Source organism: Anser brachyrhynchus (genome assembly GCF_964034855.1).
Source record: "Anser brachyrhynchus genome assembly, chromosome: 1".
Classification (NCBI taxonomy): Eukaryota; Metazoa; Chordata; class Aves; order Anseriformes; family Anatidae; genus Anser; species Anser brachyrhynchus.
The window spans coordinates 27826887-27836886 of record NC_137694.1 but is presented as its reverse complement, the minus strand read 5'-3'; the positions used below and the strand labels follow the sequence as shown (position 1 = coordinate 27836886).

Below are 10000 nucleotides of genomic sequence, written 5' to 3'. Positions count from 1 at the left end.
CTCATTATATGGAAAATGATGAATATGCTTGCTACTTTCCACTATGTTGGCCCAGTTCTTTTTCTGATGTGGTAATATGAAACTCTAAAGATGGAACATGATCTGGGTTGTCAGACATACCTATTTTTCAAAGGTGGAGAATTAAATACACTAAAAGTAATACAATGTCCATCTATAGTACTGTATAAATAGAGAAATGACTGAGATATATACCTGTCATAGGGACTATGAAATTATTATTTGCTATACAATTTAAAGTGTTCATATCTATCCATAATAATTACTACTGAAGGGAATTTCCAGTGATGTTACTTTTTTTTGTGTGTGTGCTACCGTGAAAAACCCAAACCATATCAGTGTTGTTTTTATCTTAATAAACTGTTAGGAACTTCTCCCCCTCAGCCCTCATAGCATTGGTTCATATATTCATCCTCAGATCTGTTACATCACTTAGAGATAAATAGTTAAACATGAGATGCACATCCAGAGTCTTTAAGGGAGCTGACCACCAAATCATCTTTGAGGCATTGTTTCTAGATTTAAGAGCAGCTAAGTTTGAAGTGTAACTTCCACAAATGCTCATCTATCCATAATATGTTTCTTAAAGAAAATGGGACTTGTTAAGATGAAGTGACTTTTGACTTGTAGTTGTTTTTGTTTGCTTGTTTGTTTTTGTGTCTTTGCACATGCAAAAAGTCTAATTAAACATTTACCTGTATAGGAGTTGCTATTCTTCCCTTTTCTCCTGGGAGATAAGTTAATTATTTCTATTCTTTTTGAAATGAATTCACAAATCTGAGTGGTAGAATTAGCTTCTGTAAGTCAAAGTTATTTAGATTCTATGTTTGACACAAGCAAATCATATTTTTCCATGGCCGAACTTTACTGTAAACTCACAGGCAAAGCTAAGGTTATGGTATGACTCTCCTTACTTGACAGACTCTGAGCATATCTAGTAGCTACATTAATTCAACTTGAAACTTACTTTCAGATTGCAGCCTGAATGCACACAAAAGACAGAAATCTACAAAAGTGTTGATTGAGAATTTCTGGACAAAAAGTGCACTCTAGCAAACCACAGCTAAATTCAAAACCAAACCAAATCAAACCAAACAAAACAGCAACAACAATAACAACAACCATCTTTAACTCAAATAAATCATTTTGTGGTTTGAATCAAGATTTTTTCATCACTTTATTCATTATGTAGCATGCAGATTAATAGATATGCTTCAGTAACTTACGTGTGATCACTGTGATCACTGAAAAATTGGACCACCAAACAGGGGCTTCTTCAGTCTATTCTCCCATCAATGAGACACTCAAAAGTTCCAGATTACTCCTTTCTCCAACTCCACTCACAAGAGTTCACTCTGAATTGTAGAAGTTTATCTGGCATGACTGATAAACTTGGCCAATTATTCTCCTTCTCTCTAGAGATCCACTTTGGCCCTCAAAACTATAGATCAATTGAATAACGTTATAAGACACAGTGTGCATGGACAGCTAGAAGAATCAATGTAGTAAAAGAGTTTTAAAAGCTGTTCAGTCAGTTGGAAGTAGAAAGTAGAGCTGGCATCAGTTTCAGTTAGGGAGGTATCTACAATTCTCACTACAAGTTCAGGCTTTGATTTCCATAATTGCATACATAAAACTACATTCATGCAACATGTACGAACAACTGTTACTGTAATTGCACACACAGGCAGATTACATACCCACTTCTTTGTTCCTGCAGTTACTGTATATATTTGGCAGTTATGGTCATTGGGTAAGCATTTTGGAAATCTGGCACATTGCAATTATTCAAGCAATAAGTCCTACCATTGAAGTATCAGAAGCACAACTTTATCCAGGAAAATCAAAGTATACTTTTTTTTTTTTCCTGATTGTTCTAAGTTATTAATTGCAGCACAAGGAGGACCATATATCAAAGCTGACCCCATACTTCAGATGTGTTCCAGAATGGATCTCCAAGCTGAAGACAGGAGAATCTGAATGGTATTAGAAGCAGTGACAGTATAATATGCAGCAAGAGTCCATCCAGGAAAGCAGTCATGGCATTGGCAGGGCATGAACACCGAAAACCTCCAAACATGTCCATGGTGTGAGGAGCCTCCTGCAGGTGTCAAACTGGACTTTTGAGGTGCTGCAGGACTGTGACAGTCTACTCATCCTTCTTCTGATCACCAGAAACATCAGGTGAAGCTAAGTCGGTAATGTTGGGAAACGGTGCTTCCTTGTCATGTGTAACCTACCTTGAAACAATCTTCCTTGATTAGATGCTGGAAGGTGACCACTGAGTTTTAATATAGTGAAAGGCTTTATTATTATTATTATTATTTATTTATTTATTCATTCATTTATTTTCTGACAGTTATCTGCTATCATTTCAACCTCAGGCAACAAATTTGTGGGTGTATATATCTGTGGTGCATGCACTTTCAGGGAGAAAAATCAATCTGTATCCAATATATTGTATACATAACCCGTTTGTTTATTTGATACACTTGTTAACTTGTTTATTTGAAACTTTAGGGACTTATTGTCAAACTTGTTTAACTTACTCTGTCTTCTCCCAAGAATTCCAGGTACTTTACTGCAGATATAGGCCTAAATGGAGCTCATTTTCACTCATATACAGGATGAAAGTAATTCCTTCTGCAGGCATCCTGCCTGGTTCTAGAAACTTCTGTTCTGATGAAGCTCTGTTGCTCCGAGGTCTTTGTCTGTGTGGAGTCTACAACTCTGGAACTGGCCAGTTTGCCATGGAGCCACCTATATGGCAGTAAGATGGTTCTACCTGAAGGTGTATCATAAAGCTCTTAATATGTATGCAGTTGCAAGAATGAACACTGTAATCCACTTTAAATTATAATAGATCATAGCATGTGAGCCTCTACACAGCTAAAGCAGTTCATCAGTTTGGTAGGTTATATGAAGTGACAGGAACTCAGCAGCTGAAAAGACAGTCCTGTTTCCTCTCATAAGGGATATAAGACATAATAAGAGTAGTTTTAGTAATCTCACCTAAGTTTCCAAATTCTGACAAACTCTGGTTCATGCACACGCACGTGCATGCACATGCATGCCAGTATTATAGTGTTCTATTATTAGCACATCTTTAAATACCTGCATTTTATTATATAATTGTCTATTGTTCTCAGTTCATCACAAAATTCCCAATGACACAGGTGGGAACTGTGCACACAGACTAAATTGATGTGTCTTTTAACTACTGTGCCAGTCTGGAAAGAACCACATAAATTTCCAAAACACATCTCCTGGTAAAATAAATACGTAGAAAATGTGAGTGCATAGCATGGATATAATGTTAAATGCAATGCAAACCTTAAAAATATGTAAATAAGAAGCGTATGCTATTTTAGCTCACTACAGCTGATAAGCATTCAGTATTCCTCCTTATTTACTACAAATCTCTGAAAATTCTAGTCTATAGTAAGCTTCTAAAATAAACCTGTGAACACCACAGACACTTAAAAGATGTTCAGAAAATTGTGCAGGGTAGCTCTAGAGACAAGTTTTGAGAAAGAGTCTCATAATACATGCAAAGATTAGGAAATAAGTTTTATTATTGTGGTCATTATTGTCATTATTAGCAGTTAAAAGGATAAGGTGTGGAAGCAGAGTGTCTCTGTAATGGAAAAGGTCTACATTATCTACTCTATTTGTTGACATGTCTACACAGGCATTGCCTTGCCTGTTTCAGGAGACAGGTGTGGGTGTATGGATAGTAGTGATTGTTATGGAAGATTTGGATGTCCTCTGACATTGCCTGGTATCATGTACTCTTTTCTCTGTCGCCTGGTGATCAAGCTGCAACTTCGTGTTTTCCCATATGTAAATAAAAAAAGGTATTGTATTCCATGAAATGTATTTAAAGGAAGTTGGAAGATAGTAGAGAGTATGCCTTGTTTTCCTGCAGGGCAAGGGTAGCTAAATAGAAGATTAGTTCAATGAAGGGGCGGTGGGGTGGGGGGCAGGACTTTAAGTAAATAATACTACATGAAGGAACTGCTATTCTCTATTACATCAAAGGAACATGTTATCTTGTCCAGCCACGGTACATTTCTTTTTAAAGACCTTAGGTTAAAAAGCTTTTATATAAATATTTGTAGAACTGAAGCCAATATCCTTAAAATAGGAATTTTAATAAGAAAAAAGAATTACCCATAACACTTAGGAGTTTTATCATCTTGATTCTTAAGTTATTTCAAATTCCCAAGCTTTCCAACTAAGAGCGAAAAGAATTTGGAGCCCTGTGCTTCAGAATTGTGTAGACAGCATCCAGGTAGTAAAGATGCAAATAATGACAACTTAGTGCCTGGGAGTCCTTATAGATGCCTGTGTGATTTTAGGCACTTAAGTGCTCTGACCTGTCTGCCTGTGAGAATCAAACCACGAATGTGAAGAGAGCACTGGGCCTTGATTTCAGCATGTCCCTACCACTGCTGTCCTACTGAGGGGCAGAGAAGAGTCCATCACATTCACTTCCTCATACCTTTCACTGCCCAATGTGGGCATGCAGGATAGAGTGGTTCTTGTCAGGGCAGCAGAAAAGAAGGATGACCCTGACAGTGATTGTGCTGCCATAGATATAACTGGCACCATATCTTGGAAGAGAACTGATCTCATGGAACTGTCTTACAACTGGAATCTTAATATGTCATCCCCCCATCCTCCCACAGTGCTGTCAGCCTGCTGCACTGGACTGAAAGCAAGCTCCCTCTGTTTGCATATAATTTTAGGATCAGTTACTTATCAAGTATTTTCAGTTCAAAAGTGTAAAAAGTGGTAATATATGGTAATATATCATGCCATTTAAGCACAAATGGCTGAATCTTTCATGGATGGTTCATAGGCTAATAATCACATTCCCTTGTAATAAGAATTTCTTATGTAAGTAAGGGGCGGGGAGTTGGACTGTCATCAACACCTGTAAATTGTATGAAACTCTGAATGTCACTGTCCTATATTTCCATTTGTAAAATGACTTTTCCTGAACCATTTGTAGAAGGATGTTCATTCACGGATAAGAGTCTAATGATACAATGCTTCTTTACCCAGTATTCAAAAGGTTCTTTTCATGGAGGATCTTCACCGATTATTTTCTGAAATGGTTAGTTATATGGCAAACCTTTTAGAGTGCAATGCAGGATCATAGCCTGGATTCTTTGAGGGAAAAAAAAAAGAAAAAAAAAAGTTCTAGAGATCCTTTCTATTTGAAATATATTGTCTTGGACCTATATCAGCATTTAGTAAACCTTTATTGTTCTGTTGTGAGTACGTATAAAAGTGCCATAGGCAGTCACACAAGATCTTCGCAAATAAAAATATACCTTATTCATTAAACACCTCAGTGAAGAAGATATTTTTGCCCCTATCTTAGAGCACTGTCCAATAAGGCATGGAGAAATAGTGATTTTTACACATAAATGAAACAATAGATTCTGAATATCCATACCTTAGTAGCCTCTCTGTTGTTCTAGACAAAAATACACTGCAGAAAATTAACACTTGGTACTTTTAAATAATACTTATCATGATCATTTACTGAATTCATATGAGGGTGAACATAGCAATATAGTTTTATAGCAAAAACCCTGATATTTAAAAATGAAGAGAAGAAAACATTGAAATATTTTTCAGGGGCAGGGGGAGGGAGGGGGGGAGAAAAAGGTTTTAAGTAGTTATTCCATTTCCCAGTTTTCAAAGGTTCTGCATTAAATGAGAAACCTCACTCAGTAGCTCCTGCATTTGCCTGTTTCTGGTGTTAATTATCTTTTGTTTGCCCTTGATAATCCTGAGGTTGGTATGCAGATAATGAAGGCTGCAGAATCATCTCAAAATGTAAAAAACAATGGCATTGTCAATTCTGCATCACAACACTTTATAAATTATGAATGTTATCCACATTAAAGAGAATGGTAGACTTTTAAAATTACTTCCATGAATAGATTAAATTACAAGTATTATTACATTTCATTTTATTAAGTGCATCTTAGTAGTTATTAGGGCAAATGAACATGTTCTCTCAATTACATAATAACATTAGGACTAAAAATTATGCATCGACACTCCCAAATGCATAATGCTGCATTGTATATTAATCATCCCAAACAATATTTTCAGTTTATATGAAGACAGTTATTACCTATTGAACAATAACATTGTTATTGATTTATTGCAATTCAGCTCAAAGAATGATTTTTTAAATAAAAGCTTAGATTCTTTTCTGGATACTTTAATAATTTCTAGCTCTTAGAAAAAAATGTAAGAGTCTTTTAATTACTCTCTTTTATTAATCTAATTACAAGAAGACAAAGTTTATCATATATTTCATTTTTAAATATCCTGGATAAGACAATGTAGCACACATTCAGAATATACCAATTAATTTAAAAGAACACTTGTTAATTTTATTTTTAGCAAATGGTAATTATTTACATGCTGTAGTTTTTAAGTTACATTTTAATTCTCTCAAACAATTCTTAGTGGTCAGATCTGTAGGTCATCCTGCTGCTTTTTATTCCAATAAACGCTTTTCTGTAAGTAGAATAGTAATAGCATCAGCTAACACAAGCAGGAAAAGCACCTGATACTAACGCACTGAATTAAGTGGTAACATTTTTACTCATTTAAGTGGAAAAGGATTGAGACCTTACCCATTTTAGACATATGTAGCAGACAAGCATTTTAGACACCTGTATAGCAAATACTGATATCAAAACTTTCAGAGAGTTTTGCAGTTTCAAATTTTTATTTGGGTTTATTATATGCATTGATTTCAATGTACTTCTAAAAGTACATTTGTTTATGTATTAAATTGTTCAGATAACTGTCTCCCTGTTTCCAGTATTTCTAATACCTCATGTTAATTAGATTTGGTAATGCACATACTGATCTGCTGTTATTTACTTTAACAAAACTGGGAATTTTTTTTAGTATGATTACATAAGGAATAAACATCCTACTATTAAAAATGCAATTTTTACAGTGTCAGCATTTTTTTCTTTAGACAAGGCAGAAATTGTTCTTATGTATTCTATTTTTCTGTTTTCATTTTATTGTCAGATTGTGCCACTTCATAAAAAGTTGGTATATGCTGGACTGATGTTTCCAGGGGGCAGTTACTGACTCATCAGTAAAGTAACAAAAATAAATAAGAAACATTTCTGTATTATTCATGCCAACTACAGATCACAGTCAATAAATCAATTTTTAAAGCTAATACAAAACACTAAAAATTTGTAGGTCTAAATATAAAAATGCTAACATAGTTCCTTTACCATATGTCTTAAACATGCGGTATGATCTGCTTGATTCAGCAAGAAGAGTATAAAAACATGCAAAATTGTATGCTCCTAGAGAATACGAAAAAGTGCATTTTCATTTGAAATATTTGTGCGGAGGGGGAGCCTTTCTGGAAGATAACAGTTCCTAATACACTGAAATAATCTTTGTGCTATCTAGAAAGAACTTTTTCCCCATGCATTCTGTCCTTGTGCTTCCTACAATCTGGAGTAGAATTTATTAATACCATCCACAGAAAGCCTGTGGAAATGTGTCTAATAGTGAACATTTAGAATCAGTAAATGTTCTAATTGGTCATTTCATGGAAGTATGTCATCAGTGTAATTAGACATTGTTTATATTAGCAGTGCATTGAGTAACATGAAATGACTAGGTGATCCTTTCTGGCCTAATGTTATTAACTAAACAAAGTAAGTTAGACTCTTTATCACCGTTACATAGGATTAAAAATGACTGGAACTAATATACATGCAGTTGACAAAATAACTAGCCTTCTTAGTTCCAATTAGTCTTCAATTAAACTGTATCAGCAGTGTTGTCAGACTTACAGATACATTAAATTGTCTTTGAATCTGATTCCTTCAGTTCTTCCTCTTGCTAGTAAGGAAGTTTCAGACATGAAAGCGTTAACATCTCGTTTGAAATTACTCCTATTTAAGAAGAAAAATCATATTACTTTCTTAATCTTTCTAATTCTATTCTCATAAGATGATCTTGGATTTGTTCCTTTAGCACAGACTCTTTAGTGCAGTCCTGATTTCTGTATTAATGAATTGAGAAGATGACATCAGGCTCTTAGGTAAGTGCTATAAACACAGTCATATGATTTTTATAGTAAGATATCATGTGTAAATATATATATATATATATTTTGTCCGTTCTTACATCAATGTTTCTTTGAAAAGTAATAGTTAGATATTATGTAGGTAGCACACAAAAGACCATGTAGTAGTTTGCAATTTACCTTTTGATCATCACAAGAAAAATTTCTACTGGGAAATGAAAGCCAAACATAATTCACTAAAATTACACTGAATGTCCTCTAATCAATACAGATAAATCTAGAGTTTGTTGTTAAATCGATCTTCTCCTTTATAGAGATATACTGTCTTGATTGTTTTAGGGATAATTATTTCACAGGGAATTTTTACGATGATCAGTAGAAACAAGACAATAGTAAACTTGACTCAGAGCCACTGAATTACTGTGCTGCAGAGTGCATTTGTCTCTTCTAGTTTGAAGCTTAGTGATATCAATACTGATTTATATCATTTCATGTGATGATGTTTTCCTGAGAGAAATGAAGTGAAGCTGATTTCATTTCAGAAATGAACAGCCTCTATATTTGTTTTTCTTTTGTAAAATTGTCAGCTCTTGCCAATATAAATACTCACTGATGCAGACTTTCCCTTCCTGCTTTTATCGCTTAGGCTGATTCCTTGACATACATCATACTGAAAAAGTCCAGATAAACATTAGAGAAATATAAAAATGTTTAGACTAGAAAGACAAAGGTTGAACTATAGGATTACTTAAAATGGTGTTACTGAGCTATTTCTATCCACATGAAAATACAATTTAAATATCAAAGATTTCAAAAGTCAAAAGTTTTCTACTTCAGCTTCCATTTGTAAATGAAGAACTTTGTAAGTCTGCATGATTTTAGCAGATCACATAACATATGGCGATGTAGCATTTAAAAACATAAAGAAGAAAAGGAAGAGAGAGAGAAGGATGAGTTTCTATGGAATGAAATAGATATAATTGCTTGCAGTACTCTATCTGAAGCAAAACTGAATTGCAACACATTACTCAGATAAATATGTTATACTGCATTCTTGGTTAACAGAATAAAAAACATACATTGTGTGTGAATGAATAAAGAGATAATGGACGTAAAGCTTGAAGTTTTGCATAGTATATGCAGTCATCTAAACTTTTCATTAGTAAGGATATGGTGAATTATGTAATTCAAGGAATATCCTGACTAGAGTGTCTCTTAATACTGGCAGTCTAATTGGCAACAGTTACAATTCTGTGCAAAATGAAATAATTCTCTAATGAATAACATAATAAAAAAGTGTTTGTTTTTCCTCCTTAAATTATCATTAAAATGTAATGTCTAATGCAAGGAATCCCTTTCATTTAACAGTGATTTTGGTAATATGTGTTTGTAAATGAGCACTTAATATTAATTCTTAACACCTTTTTGAGGAAAAAGGAAATAAAATTTTTAGTATTTATAAGAGGAAAGCATGTGCTGTAATTGCTTATTAGCTGACTGTTATTAAAGTGAAAATCTAGTTTAAATGATCATTTCAGAAACATATCATTTACTTTTATTATTGTTTGTAGCTATTACTAGAGAATTGTACAAAAACATTCAAAATCTGTTCTGAGAAAGAATTGTGTATTGATGGTTATTAAATGCTACATTTTCAAAATAGGGAGCTCTTGCTTACGTGTGTTAGAAACCTAGTGCTCACTTAAATCATTAAATTGTGTCTTTTAACTATAAAACGGTTCATATTTTTGGTGGTTAATATGTAAATTTTGTTTACCTTACTCTGCAAAATAAGGCATTTCTCATAGCAATGATTCAACTTTAATTAATCTGGTGATGATTTAACCTGAATAAATGCTTTATTTTAAATTGCTGCAAAGA

General features: G+C 33.9%; 1 long non-coding RNA gene across 2 annotated transcripts in view; it reads left to right on the top strand.

Moving 5' to 3' along the window:
* Positions 1-5670, top strand: part of LOC308189726 — a 12035-nt gene extending 6365 nt beyond the window's left edge. Inside the window, exon 3 of one of the 2 annotated variants that reach the window (XR_013946541.1) lies at positions 1954-5670. This is a non-coding gene — a long non-coding RNA (uncharacterized lncRNA). Of the gene's footprint in view, positions 1-1899 lie in introns of both variants that reach the window. The other variant, XR_013946542.1, reaches the window with a different exon arrangement.
* Positions 5671-10000: the final 4330 nt, after the last annotated feature.